Source organism: Martes martes (assembly GCF_963455335.1).
Source record: "Martes martes genome assembly, chromosome: 11".
In the NCBI taxonomy this organism is placed as follows: Eukaryota; Metazoa; Chordata; class Mammalia; order Carnivora; family Mustelidae; genus Martes; species Martes martes.
Window position 1 is genome coordinate 103372159 of NC_137899.1, and position 21938 is coordinate 103394096.

At 40.0% G+C, this 21938-nt stretch overlaps 1 protein-coding gene across 10 annotated transcripts in view; it reads right to left on the bottom strand.

The window, feature by feature from the left end:
- The window catches only part of KMT2C (lysine methyltransferase 2C), a 273727-nt gene that overhangs the window by 239860 nt on the left and 11929 nt on the right, over nucleotides 1-21938 (bottom strand). The window lies entirely within an intron of this gene.

Genomic DNA, 21938 nt, shown 5'->3' on the forward strand with positions numbered 1-21938 from the left:
AGAAGAATTGCTAGTGGGTAAATATACTCTATTTAATTCATTCATAAGGGGTGCCTGGGTGGCTCAGTGGGTTCAAGCCTCTTCCTTCTGTTCGGGTCATGATCCCAGGGTCCTGGGATCGAGCCCCGCATCGGGCTCTCTGCTTGGCAGGGAGGCCTGCTTCTCCCTCTCCCACTGCCCCTGCTTGTGCTCCCTCTCTCACTGTGTCTCTCTGTCAAATAAATAAATAAAACCTTAATAAGTAAATAAAAATAATTCATTCATAAGACATGCAAATTTAAGTAACTGCAAAATAATGTCATGCAGCAAAAACAAAAAAGCTTAATACATATATACACCATTCAACATGACTCACTAATAATATTTAGTACTTTTTAAAAATTTTATACATAGGGCGCCTGGGTGGCTCAGTGGGTTAAAGCCTCTGCCTTCAGCTCGGGTCATGATCCCAGGGTCTTGGGATCGAGCCCCACATGGGGCTCTCTGCTCAGCAGGGAGCCTGCTTCCTTCTCTCTCTCTCCGCCTGCTTCTCTGCCTACTTGTGATCTGTCAAATAAATAAATAAAATCTTTTAAAAAAATTTTTATACATAAACAAATATAACTCAAAAGAGTGTGATATTCCGTTGCCTACATTTTTCCCCACACTCTGAGCACTAGATGGTGCAGTTCATTCTTAGGCAACAATGTAACAACAACAGTTAACTGTCACAGTCCTTCCTCTAACCCTGATCTCACGCTATCCACTTTTACACACGTTACTTACTGCCCACAGCAACCCTACAAAATGGGCACGACGGTTACCCCATTTCAGAGTCGACGAAACAGCTACATTTTTTGAAAGATCACGGATCAGCCACAGCTCAAGCAGCCACGAAGTCAGGAGACGAGAGTTTGAACCCTGGCGGTTTTGTCTACCAAACTCCAACACCGCAAACACCATCAGCCGATAGGCACAGCACTCTCCCAAGAGCAACACATTTACTCCCCCAGTGCCCTTCTCTCCTGCCATTTATATTATGTTCAGGTTCTCACTCGTAACAACTGACGGAGAATATTCAAGTGACAGCCCCAAACTTACCAGAAGGATACCCTTTGAGAGAAAAAGATAAAATGAAAAGACAAAGATTGGTGGAAGTCCTTTGTCTCAGTTTTCTCAACTGGAAAAAAAAAAATGAAGATAATAATAGTATCTACTTTTTAGATTGTTGTGAGGATTCAACACATTAACACGGCACATGTGAAGCACTTAGGACACTCACTGCCTGGCACAGGTCACAGAACCGACAAGCTTTTACTATCCCTATGACCGTAAGGGTGAGGCAGGGAAGGGCTCTGTAAAGCCGGAAGGACCGGCCACCTGCTGTGAGACTAGCAGCTAGAAGAAACAAGGGCTAGAGGCTGGAGACAATTTCCACTTGGACCACTGAAAGGGATAGGACAAATGCTTATTTTCATTCTCAGAAAAGAGTGCTTAAGAGACTTAGATAAACAAACAATTCTTTTTTTTTTTATTTTTTTAAAAGATTTTATTCATCTATTTGAGAGAGAGCGCGTGCGCGCACAGAAGTAAGGGGAGAGGCAGAGGGAGAGGGAGAAGTAGACTCCCCACTCGGGGCTCGATCCCAGGACCCGGAGATCATGACCTGAGCTGAAGACAGATGCTTAACCAACTGAGCCACCCAGGCGCCCCAATAATGAAATAATTCTATTAAAACCACCACTTCCACATTCAGAAATGCACGCCTAGCCCTGCACATGCAGCTGGGAAAAAGACCCGCTCAGCTGTGGGACTGTGCATCAATACCTCATTTTTGGAGGGCATCTGGTCAGTATAAACCCTCCAGTGGCTTCCACCACCCTGAGAACAAAACCCCTAACCCCTCACCATGGCATGCGGGCCACCATTTGGATCTCCTCTAAGTTCTCCTTACTGTCCAGTAACACCGGCCTTTTATTTCAGGATACAGGAGGGTCCCTTGAGTATGACACACTTGTTCTTGTTGAAGAGCCCTTGAGTATGACACACTCGTTCTTGTTGAAGAGCCTGCACAAGGAACCATATTCTTCCTAGATTTGCTTAACTGCCTCCTCTTCACTCAGATCTACTCCAATGTCATCACTTCAGAGAGACCTTCCTAACTACCCCAGCCACATACATCATCATCTCCCAGAGCCATCAGCAGACACTGCCTGTACCATGACTATAATTTATTTTCTTTATCACACTTCCCACTGTCTGGAAATTAATTAGGAGGAATGCAATTATTTTGTATCTCTCACCACTGAAATACTGGCCCATGAAGGCAAGGGTTTGGTCTCTCTTGTTCACCCCTGAATCCCCAGAATCTAGAATATTCCTTGCCATAAGCAAGCACTTTATTCATACTGGCTGATGAATATTATGCAGTTTTTGGGGGGGGGAGGAAGAGAGTGATATGTATATGCTAAAACAGAAAGACATCCAAGATACACTGTTAAGTAACAAAAGCAAATCACAAAACAATATACACAAACTAATCCATCTGTATAAAAATGAGTATGAGCACAGTATGTACAAAAAGAAACATATGCATAGCAGAAGTCAAGGACACAAAATAATAAAAAGCTAATAATAATTATTTCTGAAAACTGGGGCTAAAGAACAGAGAAGGGGCTTTTCACTTAAGTCATGCTCTCCTGAGCTATGTAAATATTTTTACCAGCGTGTATGACACTCATAAGTTTTTCAGGACACCTTTTCTAATCCTCTAAGTGTCGTTAAAAAGTCCAACACACACGGTGGGTACTCTCTTTCCTAAGAAGCCAGAACACCACACACATAACTTAAAGTTTCCGTTAGATTTCTACAACCTAGCACATTCTGAAATACTGTATAAATAAATATCTGAATATTAGTTTTTGGTCTTCAGCTGAGGTCATGACCCCAGGGTCCGGGGATCAAGACCCACACGGGGCTCCCCCTGCTCCACAGGAAGCCTCTTCTCCCTCTCCCACTCCCCCTGCTTGTGTTCCCTCTCTCGCTCTGTCAAATAAATAAAATCTTTTTTGTTGTTGTTTTATAAGATTTTATTTATTTATTTGACAGAGAGACAGATCACAAGTAGGCAGAAAGGCAGGCAGAGGGACAGGGGGAGGCAGGCTCCCTGCTGAGCAGAGAGCCCTATGCAGGGCTGGATCCCAGGACGCTGAGATCATGACCAGAGAAGAAGGCAGAGAGGCTTAACCCACTGAGCCACCCAGGTGCCCCAATAAATAAAATCTTTAGGGAAAAAAAATTTTTTTTTTCCTAAAGAAATCAGTGGGCTGGGGAGAGGGAACTAGAGATCTAGTGTGGGGGTCAGCACTTGGGGGTAAAACAACAGACTCCCAGGTGTTGGAATACAAAAGCAGTGGGATGCCTGGGTGGCTCAGTTGCTTAAGCATCTGCCGTTGGCTCTGGGGGTGATCCCAGGGTCCCAGGATGGAGTCCCATATTGGGCTCCTTGCTCAGTGGGGACCCTGCTTCTCCCTCTGCCTGCCCCTCCCCCTGCTGTGCCCTCCCTCTCTCTCTGACAAATAAATAATCTAAAAAAAAAAAAAAAGAGCTCGAGAGAATACAAAAGCAGAATTACCAATTACCCCCTAATGTAAAGCTTACCCATCATTAACCGTCACCAAGATCTCAGAGCAAGCCCTTCCACTAACTCTTAAGGGTGAGTGATAGCAAGAATCAGCAACTATTTGATTAAAAGCCTACAACAGGAGATCAAGATAAACAACAACAAAAAATCACCCTAAACCAGATAAGGGGAGGGTGAGAACCTTAAAGAAAACTCTTATTAACATTTCAAAGAGATTCAAGAAGATTCTGAATCCAAACACTGAGAAAAGAATTGCTGGTGTGGGGGTGCAAGGAGAGAGAATTCTTGAAAATTTAAAACATGGCTGCCAAACTAAAATTAGAGAGTCTAAGAATAGAGGAATACCCAGAAAAACAGAACAAAAAGACAAAAGGAAGGCAGAAGGGCACAGAAGTTAATTCAGGAAGTCCGACAACCAACTAAAAGGACGTATAGAAAGAAATGAAAGACTTCCACTATTTGCATACAGCATGATATGTTATATAGAAAACCCTGAAGATTCCACCAAAAAAACTACTTGAACTGATCGATGAATTCAGTAAGGTCACAAGATAAAAAATCAATATACAGGAATCTGTTCCATATCTATATACTAGTAATGAAGTTTCAGAAAGACAAATTAAGAAAAGAATCCCATTTACAACTGCACCAAAAATAATAAAATACCTAGGAATAAACTTAATCAAGGAGGTAAAAGACCTGTACACCAAAAACTGTAAAACACTGATGAAAGAAACTGAAGATGACACAAATGGAAAGACTGATTCTACGCTGATAGACTGGGAGAACAAATATGGTTAAAATGCCCATCCTACCCAAAGCCATCAATAGATTCAATGCAATCCCTATCAAAAGTAGTTTTCAGGGGCACCTGGGTGGCTCAGTGGGTTAAGCCTCTGCCTTCCACTCAGGTCATGATCTCAGGGTCCTGGATTGAGCCCCACATCCAGCTCTCTGCGCAGGGGGGGGGGCTGCTTCCTCCTCTCTCTCTGCCTGACTCTCTGCCTACTGGTGATCTCTGTCTGCCGAATAAATAAAGAAAAATCTTTATTTAAAAAAAAAAGTAGTTTTCACAGGACTAAAACAAATAATCCTAAAATTTGTATGGAACCACAAAAGACCCCAAAGAGCCAAAGCAATACTGAAAAAGAACAAAATTGGAGGTTTCTCAATCCCAAACTTCAAGATATACTACAAAGCTGTAGTAATCAAAACAGTATGGTACTGGCACAAAAAAAAAAAAAAAAAAAACAGACACATAGATGAATGGAACAGAACAGAGGCCCAGAAATAAACCCATGATTATACGGTCAATTAACCTACAACAAAGGAGGCAAGAATACGCAATGGGAAAAAGACAGTCTCTTCAACAAATGCTATTGGGAAAACTGGACAGCCACGTGTAAAAGAATGAAATTGGGCCATTTTCTTATACCATATCTGAAAGTAAACTGAAAATGGACAGAGATGTAGATGTGAGACATGAGGCTATGAAATTCCTAGAAGAAAGCATCAGCAGTAATCTCTATGATACTACCCACAGAATCATTTTTCTAGACACATCTCCTAGAGCAAGGGAAACCGAAACAAAATAAACTACAGGGACTATACCAAAATACAAAACTCTTGCACAGTGAAGGAAATCATCAATATAACAAAAAGATAACCAATCAAATGGGAGACGATATCTGTAAATGCTGTATCTGGTAATGGGTTAATATCCAAAATATATAAAGACCTTCTACAACTCAAGACCAAAATGATAATAGTAATAATAATAAATCCAATTTAAAAACAGGTAGAACATATGAATAGTCATTTTTTTCAAAGGAGACACACAGAAGACCAAGAGAAACATGAAAAGGTGTTAAAACATCACTCATCATCAGAGAAATGCAAATCAAAACCACGATGAAGCAGCACCCCACACCTGTCAAAATGGTTAAAATCAAAAAACATAAGAAACAAGTGCCGGTGAGGATGTGGAAAAAAAGGAACCCTCACGCACTGCTGGCAGGAATGCACTGGGGCAGCCACTGTGGACAACAATATGGAGGGTCCTCAAAAAAAATTAAAAACAAAATTATCATAAGAATCCATAATTTCACTACTGGATATTTATTCCAAGAAAACAAAGACACTAATTTGAAAAGATAAATGCACCCCTATGATTACTGCAGAATTATTTACAATTGCCAAGACACGTAAGACACCCAAGTATCCATTCATAGATAAATGGATAAAAAAGATGTGACATATATACACAAGAGAATATTACTCATCCATTAAAAAAAAAAGAATGAAATCTAGCCATTTGCAGCAACGTGGATGAATCTAGAGGGTATAACAGTAACTGAAATAAGTCAGGGAAGGACAAATACCCTATGATTTCACTCATATGTGGAATTTAAGAAACTGAACAATAAAAAAAAAGGATTAAAAAAATAGAAACAAAACAAAACAACCCCCCCCCCAGACTCGTAAATACAGAGAACAAACTCCTAGAGGGGAGGCAGGTGGGGGAGAGGGGCAGGGGTAAAATAGGGGAAAGGGATTAAGAGTACACATAGCATGATGAGGACTGAGTAATACACGGAATTGTTGAATTATTACACTGTACCCCTGAAACTAATGTAACACATTTAAAAATATCAGCTAAAAATAAAAGAAGTAACAGAAAGACAGAATGGAGAGATAATGAGAGTAACAAGAAGAGAATTTCCAAGAACTACAAAACATCAGTCATTAGTTTAATAATAATGGAAAGAACCACATCTACACATCTTTGAGCAATTTCAATTTAAAAAGGACAAAACAAGGCTCTAAAGAGCTTCCATGAAGGATGACAAAAACACACTATTCACAAAGGAACAAGAATCACAATGTATCAGACTTCTCCTCAGCAACATCAATGGCTACTAGAATACCTTTGAGCAAAGTCTTCAAAACCTCCAAAGGGAAATAATTTTCAATGGAGTTTGGCTTGAACAAAATAATACTCAGTCAACTATAAGGGCCAATGAAGACTTTTTTCAGATATGCCAGGATTAAAAACTTATCTCCCACAAATTCTTTCCAAGAACTTTATGTGAGGGATGCACTCACGGCATTAAAACAAGGAGGTAACTCGAGAAAGAATAAAGGTTCAGTTAACAGAGCCACCGAAGTGCAAAGGCAGTGAAGCAAAGTCCAACACCAGGACCAGTATGCAGCACACCTAGGTAACATCTAGTCCAAAACGAGGACTGGGAGAACCTTTCCTCAGGGGAAAAAGTACTCATATACATAAAATAGCAGTGATTAAAAGCAAATGGCTTATAAAGCTGATAACACAGGAAAAAAAAAAGTGACAAATTAAGGCAAGAAAAAAGGCAATTACCAACTCAAAAAACAAGAAACAATACAGGAAATGTAATCATATTCACCTTGTCTCTGCTACAAACAATACTTACATCATCACAACAAGGTAGACACTACTCACTGATTTTCAACTATTAAAACCAAGTCACTGGCAAAGTATAAAGGAATATGGGACAGAGTATAAATGTTCTCAACCTTGATAATGCCAAAGTAGAAATGACAGACACAGGGCTTAAAGGGGGAGAAAAAGGTGAAAAGCGCAAGTGCTAATATCCTCAGTTTTACTACTTGGTAAATCAAGACAGACAATGCATATTAACAAGAAGAAAAGTCTATTATATCACAGAAATTTTAAGGATAATCGAGTCTCTATTGAGGAAATAGGTATGAGGGAGCCAGATCCACATTTATCAAAGCAAAATTCAATCTGAAATTGATAAATCATAAAATAAGCTTATTTGGAGGATGCCTGGGTGGCTCAGTCGTTAAGCCTCTGCCTTTGGCTCAGGTCATGATCCCAGGGTCTTGGGATCGAGCCTCGCACCAGGCTCCCTGCTCAGTGCAGAGACTGCTTCTCCCTCTCCCACGTGCCCTGCTTGTATTCCCTCTCTCACCATCTCTCTGTCAAATAAATAAATAAAATCTTAAAAAAAAAATTTTTAAATAAGCTTAGACATAATAATACCACACAAAGAAACAATTTAAAATTTTCCTTTGGAGAGTGACACTAAGGATGAGTGAGAAAGATTGTTGACCTTTATTATAATCATTCTGGTCTACTTTTTTTTTTTTTTTAAGATTTACTTATTTATAAGAGAAAGAGGGGGCGCAGGGGAGGGGGGAGGCACGCACTTGCGTGCACAGGCAGGGGAGGGGCAGAGGGAGAGAAGCAGCAGACTCCCCGCTGAGCAGGGAATGGCCTCAGCCAAAGGCCGACACTGACACTGACCCGCTGACCCTCCAAAACCACTCCATGGACTGCACCACCCAGACCCACCCACGTGCCCTGCTCTACCGACTTCTTTCAACTATACACATATTACTTTGTAAAATTTTTAAATGGATGTAAGAAAAAGCCACAAGAAATACTGATCTTCTCATGAAAAACACAACGTGTAACACATCCTGCCTAATTTTTCTCCATAATATAATGGATAAAATTTCCTCTAATTAGTAATATTCCCAGGTGCCAGATTAAATAATTTAAGGTTTTACAATCATCTTTATAGGTATTTATTGTAGAAAAGTAAGGCAAATTACACAATGTATATATTACCATTATCAAAATTATGGGACCATCACTCCACATCTAAGTAAAATGTGACTTAAATTTAATTCACAGCACTTCAAACCAAGCCAAATCACCCATTTCCGTGGTCTCTCCATTTTAGTACTTATTTTACCAAAAATATGGAAACGTGTCTTCAACGCCTTTTTTCTAGATTGCTTTATATTTTATTGCTGTTAGTGGCATATGCAACAGCATTTTGAATTCAACAAACCTAAATTTACTTCCGTTGTCATGCCATCTTTTCCTGTGCTTTTTACAAATTTTTAAGTAACGTAAAATTTATTCATTATTTATTTCTTTAATGTTAGATCCTGAAAAGGGAAAGATATTAAAGTTTATATATAACAAAGATGCAAAAAGGAATAATTTATTTATTGCTATTCAAAACAATTTAGTTGAAACAAAGAATGTGGTGCGAAACTGCAGAATAAGAGATTGGTAGCAGGACCAAATACAGTAAAATAAGACCAAATTCCAAGAAAAATACACCCAGTTTTAACCTATGATGGAAGATTCAAGTGAGGTATCAAACAGGAAAATCTTAAATATGCCATTTGTTTTCCCAGATTAAAAAAAGGCTTCTGACTTTTTTCTGTTGATAGAGATGGTGGTGGCTTCTCTACGTAGGGACTAGGCAGCTGAAGGTGAGGCCCGCAATACTAGGGTTTGTGATGTTTACACTTTCTACTCAACAAACTGAAGTTTTTCCTCTACATAAATCTAAAAACAAATTGGGATTTATTGCTCAAAATACAAATTACATTGTGAGGAGTCCTCACGGATGACAACATTTTTCTTTAGCATCACAGTGTGTCATCAATACCAGTTAAACCATACATCTGTGGAACTGTTCCCAAGAACAGGTAAGGGTCCCACCTCCCCATCAGGAACCAAATGCCCACGGCAGCCCACAAAATGCCCAAGTCACATATCACAATTCAGTCAAGTCACAGACCCACTTTTCCATTATCCATGCAACATAAGACTAAGAAACACTAAAAAATAATTAAACAAACTCCTCTCAACCCAAAATACAGGAAGCTATTGCATATTTTGGCACTTTAGAGAATTTACATTTTTCTTGTCAATAAAATGAATCAAAGAAAAAAACGGTTCAGTGCTCTTTAATAAGGCATCAGGTAGCTTAGAAAGAACGCACTGTACCACATTAATCTTTTATTTTACATCTTGCATAGGTCTAAATGTTAAAAAATATGTGCACAAGAAAACTACAAGTAGAAGAATAATAATTTTTTAACAAGTATGACACCTTACAATGGAAGCAGCAACTGTTTATATTATACAGTATCAAAAAGTTAAAATTCAAACTTATCTTGTTAGAATACACTGTTTCCAGATCAATGGTCCTTACAAAAATTAAAACGTATACTTCACTATTATTTGACCTTTAGAAAAGTGCCCAAGCAGGACTTCATGCCCTCAGTTTTGGAGGGGGGGTGGAGAGGAGGAGCCTGAGTGGTTCTTTGCATTCAGCCTCCAACTCTTGCTCTCAGCTCAGGTCTCAATTGTGTTGGGCTCTACTCTAATTTTTTAAATTAAAAAAATAATATATACATATTTTTTTTAATTTAAAAAAAGAAAAAGATTTCCACTTGCGAATCAGGCACCGCTGCTTTACTGTATAATAAAGATTATTCTGGAAGACGCAGTTTATCATACTTAACATATACAAAAGGTTCTGTAAGAAAAAAAGAGATGTAATGCCACCTGAGGTTAAATATATTAAACACATTAAATACTACACTTAAATATTAAGTATCTTAGACTGGGTAAGGTGATAGTTTAGTTGTGCACACAATGCAGTTAACCCTATACTATCACAGTCCTACTTAACAAAAAAAGAACATTTAATTCATCAAACTTTTTCTCCCAGCTTGAAACAAGTTCTCTAAAGCACTTTAGCTACGTAATAGTTTGGGGCTTTTTTAAAATTTTTTCTAATTAAATTCTAGCGGATTACCAGAAGAGAGAGATTAAAATGCTGGTTAAGAAACCAAAGATTTTACTTCTCCCTTTTTTCTTTCCTAACTGGGAATTAAACACACATGAGGAAATAGGTGGAAATCCTCAAACCTGCAATGAAATACTTGAATCAAAATGTTTTCTCAGGGAGTTTTCAAATTATATAAATATTTCAAAATGTGTTAAATCCGTATTACCACTTAAAAATTTTACAGAGATGTATTTATTCTTAGGTACATACACAATTTACGCAGAACTGGAATCAAAATGCTGAATTATTCTAGAACAACTAATAAAAGTACTTCAGAAACTACGTGAAAAATCTCGAGACCCAAGGAGGCTAAGGCGCTACCAGGACTCCGCTGTCAATTAACTTCCAAATCCGGAATGGAAAACTTCCAAGACGACACGTTCTGTCCTCACTCCAAACCTCAACTGGATTCCGTGATCAAAACACCGGCGCGCGCATCCCCGCACCCAGCGCCCGCGCGCGTGAAGCGGCGGCGCGGTCAGGGCCCCAGGGCAGCGCGAGCCTCCCCGCGGGTCTTTGTCGACCTCCTCGCGTCCCTCCGGGGCCGGACGCCACCGACGACCTCGGGAGAGACACGGAAGCTTCCCCCGCAGGGCAGGGGGGCTTCTGGCTCTTTTCATCGCCAGGTCACTCGCCGCACCTAGAGCAGCTCACCCAGGCTGCGCCGAGCCCGGGCGCAGCCCCGTTCCCGGCCGGGGCCAGGCCCCTCGCGGGCCACCCCCCTCGCGGGCCACCCCGGCCCCGCCAGGCACCCTCCGCGCTCGCGGCCGAGCCCGACCCCGCGGCTGCACCCAGACCGGGCGGACCACAGGCGCATTCGGACGGCTTCTCTCCTACGGCCCCGAGCATCTCCCGCCACACACACCCGCCGCCCAGCGCACACCCGGCCGCACACCCGAGGGCGCTCGCAGGAGCGCGCGGGGGGGAGGGGGGGAAGCGGCTCGCGCAGAGAAAGTAGATCCGTGTGTAGCGGGCGGGCGGCTGGAAAAGGCGGCGTGGACTTCCCCCAGCCCAGACCGGGAACCCCGCTGCAGACGAGCCACGGGGAGCCCTCCACGTTAACCCTCTGCTCACCGCTCCCAGGAGCTCCCCCTCTGCGGCTGCATCTCAAAGAAGCCAGCTCCACGCTGTCTTAGGTTACTCAATGAATTCTGTTAGGAGCCAAGAGTAGAAAACAAAGGGAAACAAACACGTTCATATCATTTTGCATCGACACGTCAAGACCTTATGTTAACCCTATCAGTAAGTCTCCAAATCTTTTCTCGTCTAATGTCACTGGAGTGAGGAGGTCAAAACTGAAATATCAACTACCTAAAACGGTCTTCAATGTCTACCAAAAATACCCTACTCAAGTCTCATTCCCCCAAACCCACAGCCTTTTTTTCCAAATTAAAAAGGAATCTTTCCTGAAACAATTCTACTTAACAGGGTGCGACCATTTTTGTCAATTTCTTCTTCCTCTTTTTATTTATAGATGTTTATCATTTTTTTTAAAATATATGGTTTTGGGTTTTTTTAACCACCCTTTCCAAACCTTAAAACAAGCATCTGTAATTATGGACAATTACCCTCCTGCTCAATAAACAAACAATTTCACTTTTCCTCCTCAAACTTTCTAATCCTCTACGAAGCTGGCCAAGTGTTTTTCTACTCCTGGCACTGAGCAAATAAAAAGAAATATTATGTAACTGTAGTCTATTTCTGTTGTTCTAATAAACTAACTTAAATGATGATTTAACAGGGGTCTTGGTTACCAAAGAACCCTTATTCTCAAATAAACAAATATTTTAAAGACTGGTCAATGGGGGTGGGGGGCGGACAGTAGTGTAAATGGAAGCCAAGTTCCTGACTTTGTTTCCACAAATGCCAGATGAAGAAATCTTTCTTCAGACCTGGTATCCTGTAAAATCTTACCAACTCAGATAATAGATCATCATCTTTGATGTACTGTTCTCCAAATCTAAAAGATTACAGTAATCCTGCTGAACTTCAGAATGAAATTGAAGGACTTGAGATTTAAACTGTAACCAAGAAAACAGCCCTTTTACAAAGATGCTGACTCCTTGGGGCGCCTGGGTGGCTCAGTGGGTTGAAGCCTCTGCCTTCGGCTCAGGTCATGATCTCGGGGTCCTGGGATCGAGCCCCACCTCCGGCTCTCTGCTCAGCAGGGAGCCTGCTCTCCCCCCCCCACCTCTGTCTGCCTGCCTCTCTGCCTGTCAAATAAATAAATCTGTCAAATAAATAAATAAAATCTCTAAAAAAAAAAAAAACAAAACAAAACAAAACAAAGATGCTGACTCCTAGACCAATATGTGTGTACAGACAGACAGACTGCAGAGACACCCAAGTTTTTTGGTCAGAAGCAAACCACTGAAAAATATAAGTCTATTCTTTCATTATAACAAAGTCAAACAATGTCATTCCAATAAATCATCTATAATGCACTATGAAATTATTTTAAATGGTTTTAGAAGACACAATGCAAAAACAGTCTCTAGTTTTTATTTCCACTGTACATAATAGGTTGCAAACATTAATAAAATTCTACCCAGTTCAATTCCAAGATTTTTATTCTAATTAAATTAGCTTCACAAAAGTCTTTTAGAAAACTTTTGCAACAGACAAAATTTGCCAAAGGTGAAAAGTACTCAGTAAGATTTAACAAAAATGCTGTGTTTGCAGAAATCATTTTTATTATCATCAATTAACAGACTTCCTTCACTCAATCATTCTGGTTTTGAAGCAAAAACTAAGATGCTACACAATGACTTTTTCTGTGTAATGGAATCTTGTCAGCAACAGATTAATCAACTACCATGGCTTTAATTAATTTATCACTTCCCCTCATCCACTCCATGGTTCCCCTCACTTCCCCGACAACTTCCCCTACAATCCTAGTATCACCTACAAAAGCAAGCTACAGAAAATAGAAGCACAGTGCAGGCAGGTACCTTATGGGAACACGGGGCTGCTCCCTTGGTAGCTACCACTATAAATATTAAGGGAAAAAAGGAGTAGGAGTTAAAGGAAATATGTGGTGATAAATAAATAGAACCACTTTGAATTTATGTAACATGTTTGTGACTCTCAAAGTGTTTAACTATTTTTCATTAACACTGAAATAAGTTAACTTCTCAATATATAAACTGACAGGTTCATTACTAGTCTTGGGTTACATTTTAAAAAAATAGGAACAATACTATGATTAAAATTTAAAGGAGTTTCTTCTGTTGTACCCTACTAATTGAGAATGGGACTAAACAAAAAGACATTAAATGAAATGCTCTGACTTTCCAAAAAGAAATCCTAATGGCATTGTTATCCTAATCTACAAATATTTTTCTTAGTTCTCTTCTACTAAGAACTGAATAAAACGGAGTAACTTACACAAAAGGTAATTTTCTACATAGCCAATGGAGGTAGACTACTTACATCAATATCTAAAAATGTTATATAAAGAGCTCGAATTAATAAGAAAAACATTAACAATTCCCCTCCTCCAGTAAACTATGCACAAAACATGACTGAGCAATACACAAGAAATACAAGTAGGGGCGCCTGGGTGGCTCGGTGGGTTAAGCCATTGCCTTCGGCTCAGGTCATGATCTCGGGGTCCTGGGATCGAGTTCCGAATCAGGCTCTCTGCTCAGCGGGGAGCCTGCTTCCCTCTCGCTCTCTCTGCCTGCCTCTTTGCCTACTTGTGATCTCTGTCAAATAAATAAATAAAATCTTTAAAAAAAAAAAAAAAAGAAATACAAGTAGAGGGGCGCCTGGGTGGCTCGGTTGGTTAAGCCACTGCCTTCAGCTCAGGTCGCTGGAGTCCTGGCATCAACTCCAGCATGGGGCTCCCTGTTGAGCAGAGAGTCTGCTTCTCCCTCTGACCCTCCCCCGTCTCATGCTGTCTCTCTCATCTTCTCTCTTTCAAATAATTAAATCTTAAAAAAAAAAAAAAAAAAGAAAGAAAGAAAGAAAAGAAGGAAGGAATACAAGTAGTAAATTTCAAGAATGTTCAGTACTCCTACTAATCAAGTAAATAAATTAAAACTCAAGTAGTTTTTCAATTACTAACCTAAGAAGATAAAGGTTTTTAATATACTATATATGACAAAGGTTCAGTGAAACTGGTCTTACCGCACACTGCTGGTGACATTAAAATTTGATACAGCCCTTTTTGGAGAGCATTTTAAAATTTTAATAAAAATAGTCATTTAGTAGGATCTTGCTGAGTAACAGACACTGTTCTAAGGTTTTCAGAACCTGCACCCTCTTCAATTTTCTCAACACCCCTATGACAGGGATTTTATCATCCCCACTCTCAAGGTGAGTAAACAAATACGGAGAGATTCAATTTTTTATACAAAGCCCACAAGTAGAAAATAATGGAACCAGAATCTCAGACCCAGCACCTGGACATTACAGCACTCACCTCTATGGATCAAGACTCATACAAAGCTTCTTTCTTTTAAGCTAGTGATCCTACTTGTGGATATCTGTCCTATAAAAATAATCCAAAAATATGAAAAGGATTTTATCTACAAAAATGTCTGCCAAAGCACTTTACACAGTATAACAATACACACAAAAATAATAGTATTAAGTACAGAAACAGAGGTGACTAAGGGGTGTTTACATCAGTTTACTCAGTGAAAAATTAAGCACCTTTCAAAAATGTTATGGAGATTAACAACATGGAAATTTTCTTTCATATGCGAAGGCAAAGAGGTGGGTTGCACAATTCTATATATACCATCATTAATACAAAAATAAAATATGCATATGAAAAAAGTTGGAAAGAAAACAGATCAAAATAAGAGTCTTTGTTAGAGTGGAAAGAGCTAAATTTTTATTTTTCTTCATGCTCCCCATTTTCTGTAACAATAATCTAGTTTTTTTATACTGAAAAATATCTGAAATAACAGATTCCTATGATTAGAAATCCACAGGTTCTATGGTGACAAAAGAAATTTAGATTCAAACTGAAAAAGACAACAGTGTTTTGACATGTTTTAGTAAACAAAAGGATAATCAAGTTATATTTCAAAAATTTTAGGAAAGAATTATAATCTCAGTCATGGTAATTTTAAACTAAACAAATTCTATTTTAACTAGAAGTTCAAATTAACGCCAACCCATCACTATTCTCCCAAAGACCCTGAGCGAAAAGGCCTACATTTGACAGTGGCCTCTTAATAACACATGTAGGTTAAAAGTTACCAGGAACTGGATTAGGATTCAGAAGTACTGGGACTGGGAAAATATAATGAGATCTCGTATACAGAGATCTCATACAGAATTCTTGTGATAAGCACAGCCTAAAAATAACTCTAAAATTGGAAATGATCAGTAAGTTCCCCACCCAGCATCATTTTGCAGCGGCAGCACTGGCAAACACAAAGCATCTCAGGGGCGCCTGGGTGGCTCGTGGGTTAAAGCCTCTGCCTTCAGCTCAGGTCATGATCCCAGGGTCCTGCGTTCAAGCCCCGTGTCAGGCTCTCTCCTCAGCACAGTGCCTGCTCCCCTGCCTCTCTGCCTGCTTGTGATCTCTGTCTGTCAAATAAATAAATAAAATCTTAAAAAAAAAAAAAAAAGAATCTCAGGACTCTTGTCACCAACACTATGCCAGTGCAGTGCTACCAGACCCCAGCTACTCCTCCCGGAACAGTCCCTCCCTGCCCCAGGAAGAATGAACCAAAAGAGGAAGGAGCTAAACAAGGGTTAGTTGGAGGAGTAAAGGGTCACTAAAGAAGACAGTAAGTGGATTGTATGGTAAAGACAAAGGAAAAATAAAAGCAGAGAAGCTGGGCCAGCAACAGAAAGGGAAAATAATTCCTGATTTAAATTAGTTACTTTGAGGAGAAAAAGTCTACACTCTGGTGCCAAAGGACTCAGTTTTGAAGAGAGAAAAACCTCCATCTCTTTCTGCATCCAAGGCAGTTTCCTTCAGACAGTATGCTATCTTTAGAAGAAAGCTTTTTTCCTTTTCTTTTCTTTTCTTTTTTATTCAAGTAGACTCCACATCCAACGTGGGGCTTGAACTCACCACCCCGAGATCAAGAGTCACACACATACTCTACTGACTAAGACAGCCATGCGCCCCAGAAGCCAATTTCTTATTCTGGAGGCTATGGAACTTCTACAAAGCTTTCAGAATAAGTTTCACTAAAACCTTCCCCTTAAATTATACAAATTTGTCTATCTATATTCATGCATGCTCTTCTGAGAATGTGAGCATATATCCGAAGGAAAGGGATCTATAACTCCAGAAAAGATTAAGAACCACCAAGATTTAACTAACCTCACACTATGATGATCTGATCAGTTAGGCAGTTTTCCTCTCTTAAACTTCCTGCTTAATTCCTGCCTATTTAATGTTAATAAAATTAACAAATCGAATAAAGTGCTTACAGTACATCAGACACCATTCCCTTTACAAACATTATTTTATTTAATTTTCACAACAACCCTGTGAAGTAGGTACTATCATTAACCCACTTAGATGAAGCAACAGAAGCACCAAGAAGTCATTTGCCAAGTGTCACACAGATGTTCTGTTTGAAAATGGTAAAACTTCTTGGGACACCTGGGTGGCTCAGTCAGTTAAGCGTCTGCCCTCAGCTCAGGTCATGATCTCAGCATCCTGGGACTGAGCCCCACACTGGGCTCCCTGCTCAGCAGGGGGCCTTCTCCCTCTCTCTCTGCTGCTCCACCTGCTTATGCTCTCTCCCTCCTTTCTACTCTCTCTCTCTCTGTCAAATAAATAAATAAACTCTTAAAAAAAAAAAAAGATTGATTTACAGATTCAATGTAATCTCGTGTATTGGAATAATGTGGTATCAGGGCACCTGGCTGCTGAGTCAGAAAAGCATGCAACTCTTGATCTCAGGGTCATGAGTTCGAGCCCCATGAGGGGTGTAGAGATTACTTAAATAATAAAATTTTGAAAAAAAATTTTAAAAGAAATAACAAGCTATCAATTTTTTCTCAAGATTGATCTACAGGGACACCTGGGTGGCTCAGTTGGTTAAGCGGCTGCCTTCGGCTCAGGTCATGATCCCAGGGTACTGGGATCAAGTCCCACATCGGGCTCCTTGCTCAGCAGGGAGCCTGCTTCTCCCTCTGCCTCTGCCTGCCTCTCTGTCTGCCTGTGCTCACTCTCTCTGACAAATAAATAAATAAAATCTTAAAAAAAAAAAAAAGATTGATCTACAGATTCAATACAATCCCTATCAAAATCCCAATACATTTTTTTGTAGGAACTGGCAGGATGACCATAAAATTTACATGAAAATCAAAAGACCTATAATAGGCAAAACAATCTGAACAACAAAGTTGGGGGAATTAGACTACTTGATTTCAAAATTTATAATAAAGCTATAGTAATCAAGATAATGTAATATTAGCAGAAGGACAGACATACAAATCAATGGAAGAGTCCAGAAATAAACCCACATGTTTATGATCAAGTGATTTTCAACAAAGGTGCCAAGACAATTCAATGAGGAAAGAACAGTCTTCAGCAAATGGTGCTGGAATGACTTTACATCCATATGCAAAATAATACACTTAGACCTTACCTCACACCATACATAAATATTAACATATCACTGACCTTAATGTAAAACCTAACACTATAAAAGCTTCTAGAAGTAAACATCGATCTTTTCAATCTTAGGCTTCACAAAGAGCTCTTAAATATGATACGAAAATTATAATTCCATAAGGGAAAAAATACTGATAAAGTGGACTTCATCAAAATTAGAAACCTTAGCATTTCAAAAGACATCACTAAAAACTGATTAAGAATAAGCCACAAAGTGGAAGAAAACACCCATAAGTCATATAACTCATAAAGGACTTGTATAAAAAACACCTAAAGAGGGGTGCCTGGTTGGCTCAGTGGGTTACGACTCAGGTCATGATCCCAGGGTCCTGGGATCGAGCCCCGCATTGGGCTCTCTGCTCAGCAGGAAGCCTGCTTCACCCTTTCTCTCTCTGCCAGCCTCTCTCCCTACTTGTGATCTCTGTCTGTCAAATAAATAAAATCTTAAAAAATAATAATAATGTTTAAAAAAATACATAAAGAAGGCCAACTATAGGGGCCCCTGGGTGGCTCAGTCATCAAGCATCTGCCTTCAGCTTGGGTCATGATCCCAGGGTCCTGGGCTCAAGCCCCTTATCCCTGCCGAGCAGGAAGCCTGCTTCTCCCTCTCCCACTCCCCCTGCTTGTGTTCCCTCTCTCACTGTGTCTCTCTGTCAAATAAATAAATAAAATCTTTTTAAAAAGAAGGCAAACTATGGACATAATTTTTTTTTTTTAAATGGCAGTAGATGCTGGGGAAGAAGGGAAAGGATGAACAGGCAGAACAGAGGATTTTTTGGGCAGTGAAACTATTTTGTATATTACAATGGTAGATACGTGTCATCACACATTTGTCAAAACCCACAGAATGCACAACACCAAGAGTGAACCCTAATGTCAGCTATAGACTCTGGATGATAATGATGTGTCAAAGGAAGTTCATCAACCCTAACAAATGTACCCCTCTAACAGAGGGTGTTGATAATGGGAGAAGCTGTGTATGTGTGGGAGTAGGGATGGTCTATGAGAAATCTCTGTATCTCCCTCTCAGTTTTGCTGTGAACCTAAAACTGCTCTAAAAAAATAAAAGTCTTGGGCACCTGGGTGGCTCAGTGGTTGGGCGACTGCCTTCGGCTCAGGTCATGGTCCCGGAGTCCTGGGATCGAGTTCCGCATCAGGCTCCCAACTACACGGGGAGTCTGCTTCTCCCTCTCACCTTCTCCTCGCTCATGCTCTCTCTCACTGTCTCTCTCTCAAATAAATAAATAAAATCTTTAAAAAAAATAAATAAAAGTCTGATATGTGTACATATATATAATGAACTCTGATGACTCAAAACTAAGATACACACACACCCAAAATGGGGGAAAGATTTAAATTCATACTTCACCAAAAGAATTTATACTTTACCATAGAAATGGCAAATAAGCATTTGAAAAGATGCTCAACATCGTAAATCATTAGAGAAATGCAAATTAAAACCACAATGAGGTATCACTACACACCCACCAACAATTCCAAGCATCAACGAGGATATGAACCTTCATACAATGTTAACGAGAATATAAAATGGTACGGGAACTTTGGAAAAGTCTGGAAGTTTCTAAAAAAGTTAAACATACACTAACCCCATAAGCAAGTAATTTCTATTCCTAGGTACCTATCCAGAGAAATGAAACCATTTGTCCAAAACATTTTCCAAATGTTCAGCAGCATTGTTCATAGGACACAAAACATTGCAAACAACCCAAATGTCCATCAGCTGGTGAACTGATGAACAAAATGTGGTCCACCCATCCAATGGAATACCACTCACCAACACAAAGAAACAAACCATTAATAAATGCAACAACATGAATGAACCTCAAAGACATTTTCCCAGGCACAGGTCTACATTTGGTTGTTGGCTAATGGAACCTAGAATAAGTACAAGTTATGGACAAAAAAGACCATTATCTCTGGATCTTTTTTTTTTTTTAATTCTTATTTATTTATTTGACAGAGAGGGACATCACAAGTAGGCAGAGAGGCAGGCAGAGAGAGAGGAGGAAGCAGGCTCCCCGCTGAGCAGAGAGCCCGATGCGGGGCTCGATCCCAGGACCCTGGGACCATGACCTGAGCCGAAGGCAGAGGCTTTAACCCACTGAGCCACCCAGGCGCCCCCTTATCTCTGGATCTTAAAGTGTAATCTCAGATGTCAAACCTGGCTATCAGGACTCCAGTTCCTAATCCACAAACTGAAGGCCCTGGAATTGATGACAGTGAAGGTCTTTCTAGTTCTGAGGCTGGATAATTTGAAAACACAAGCTAGGCAAGTATTATTTCTTGATGAAAAAGAGTATGGAAAACCACTTTGGCTCTCACTCTGGTCCCTGTAACACGACGAATGGGATATATACTCCCTCTGTACCATCTTCCCTGTCGTGGCCAAGGTTATTTTCTAACCAAGTTACACTGTTACTCTTCTGTTTAAATCTTCAATGGCTCCCTACTGCCTACAGTGAAAATTCAAAATTCCTAATTCTATGTTCCCTTCCTCATTTTCTCACACACTAACCTGGACTTTTTTTTTGGTTTGGTGAGTTTGTTTGTTTTAAACTTTACTGATGTATAACTGACAAAATTGTAAGATATTTCAAGTTTACATCATGATTTCACATACATATACACTGTGAAAGGATTCCTCCCATCTGGTTAATGACTACATCACCTTACATATTCATCTTCTTTTTGTGTGTGAAAACATTTAAGTTCTACTCTCACAACAAATTCCAATTCTGTAGTACACTGTTACCAACTACAGTCACCATGTTATACATTAAATCCTCAAACTTGAATTCGCAGCTGAAAGTTAGACTGGAGTTTCTTAAAACAGTGAAGACCAGAGTCGGACACACCTGGATCCAAACCCCGGCTGCATCACTTACCAACTATGTGATCTTCCTGAAGCAGCTCCTTCATCTGCGAAACAGGACCTCATGACTCTACCCCCTGCCTGCCAAGCATGACCTTCGGGGAAGATGGAAGCATCTGACCCATGATGGCTGTGGACTGGCTGTTCCTCACCCCTACTCTCTTCAGTAAAGTTTGTTTTCATTCTTCAGGACTTAACTCATGTTTTTACATCTTCATTTCCCTGCCTTAAGTTCTTCCTTCTCTAGCTCCCCAGAACTCTGCACAACGTCCCATCACAGGATTGGTCATTTTCTAGCACAGTGTGCACGGAAGTGGTAAGAACTGCGGCTAGGGATCGTCTCATTTGGGTTCCTCCAGTGTACAGTGCATAGGAGATGCTCAGTAACATCTCCCTTAGGTAATTAATAGAAAACAAATGGACAAAGAAATCCAGACTGAAAATAAAACATGCTGTAAAAACTTACTTTGAAAAAAAAAAAGGGGGGGGGTGTGCCTGGGTGGCTCAGTCGGTTAAGCGTCTGCCTTCGGCTCAGGTCATGATCTGGGGGTCCTGGGATGGAGCCCCGCATCGGGCTCCCTGCTCAATGGAGAGCCTGCTTCTCCCTCTCCCTCTGCCTGCCACTCTGCCTACTTGTCCTCTCTCCATCTCTCTGTCAAATAAATAAATAAAAAATCTTTACAAAAAAAAAAAAAAAGATTTTAAGTCACCTATAATCTCAGTAACATTAAATACCAATTTTAACGTTTGATGCCTTACCTCCTTTCAGGTGGGAGGCAGAAAGGAAACAAGCATGAAGTACAGTAGAAAAAGAATCAGGAACCCAAGCCCTATTACTCTTGTATTATTTCTACCTCTGGAAAATGTTTTGTGTATTTAATAGTATTATTAAACACATCACCTTAATTAGTATGTTCTAGTGTAGCAGTCTACCAGATGGTCATACTCAATTATAGGTAACAAAACATACTCCAAAGTGAAATACGAATTTCTGGATGAAAATAAATGTTACCCTCTGTGGTGTTTACCGGTGCTCTTCATCAAATACTTCTAGTTCTCCCTCCAGAAATAGGATGATTTCACTTCCCATGCTCTCGTGAAGTTAGGTGCTACCATGTGCCTTTCTCAGGTCAATGAAAGAGGTAAACACAGCCGACA